Here is a 1319-nt window from a genome sequence, read left to right on the forward strand (position 1 = left end):
CAGCTAATCAAGGTACAACCAGCAGCTAACTGGGGTACCCCCCATAGCTAACTGAGATACACCTCACCGCTAACTGGGCTACACCCCTGCAGCTCACTGAAGTACACCATGCAGCTAACTGGGTTACACCCCATAGCTAACAGGGGTACACCCCATAGCTAACAGGGGTACACCCCCCAGCTCATTGGGGTACACCCCTCAGCTCACTGGAGTACGTCAGCCCGGGCCGCGAGGAAAGCACAGCGTGTGCCAGCAGCACCCATGGGACAAACAGGGCCACGTGAGGAGCAAAGGACAATGCGGGCACGGCACAAACACGGCCCTTCCTCCCCCTCCTCCTCCTGGGGGGGGGGAGCCCCGAGGGGCCCCGTTTCCCACTCTCACCCTCATGGTTTGCTTTGTGAGAGCCAAAGGATCGCCCTCCGTGCGCCTTCCTGACCCACGCATGGGACAGAGCGGGGAAAAGTCCCCAAGAGCGGGGGGGGGAACGGCTGAAGCAATGAGGAAGGAAAAGGAGGGGATGGGGAAGGGGGGGGCACGGCCTCAGAGCCCTTTGGGACGCGAGGAGGGGTCTTTTGTAGGACCAGGCACGGTCCCTCCGCCAACCCGGGGTTCCCAGGGCTCGACGCCCACCCCCCGCTCACAGCTCTGTGCCCCCCCGAGCTGCCGCTGCAATAGGGTCTGAGGGAAGGGGGGGTCCTGAGCCCCTTTCAGTGGGGTGATGGCACAGGGGGGTCCTGCAGAGGGTCCCCAACATCCCACAGCAGGGGTGTGGCACGGGGGGATCCACGGGGTGACCCCCAACACGGCACACAAGGGGGGTCCCACAGAGGGCTCCCACCATGGCACAAGGGGAACTCCAACATGGGACGGGGGGGGTCCATGGGAGGGCCCCCCACACAGCACGGGGGGGGTCCTGGGGTGGGGACCCCACCATGGGGCACAGAGGGGTCCCGTGGAGGAGCCCCGCCGCGGCACAGGGGGGTCCATGGGAGCGCCCCGAGCGTGGAACAGGGGGGTCCTGGGTGAGGACCCCGCCATCCACGGGGGGGCCGCACCACGGGGCTTGGGGGGGTCCACGGGAGGGTCCCCAACAGCGCCCAGGGGAGTCCCACAGAGAGCGCCCAGTGAGGGGCAGGGCAGCCCCGGGTGGGGCCCCCACCGTGGGGCACAGCGGGGTCCGTGTTGGGTCCCCACTATGGCACGGGGGGGTCCATGGGAGTGCCCCCACCACGGCAGGGGGGTGGAGGGGCCCCAGGGCCGGGCACTGTGGATTGGGGGGGGTCCCCCGGGGCAGCTCGGGGTGGGGGGGAGGCAGG

The sequence above is a fragment of the Numida meleagris genome, unplaced genomic scaffold (genome assembly GCF_002078875.1).
Source record: "Numida meleagris isolate 19003 breed g44 Domestic line unplaced genomic scaffold, NumMel1.0 unplaced_Scaffold272, whole genome shotgun sequence".
NCBI classification, from domain to species: Eukaryota; Metazoa; Chordata; class Aves; order Galliformes; family Numididae; genus Numida; species Numida meleagris.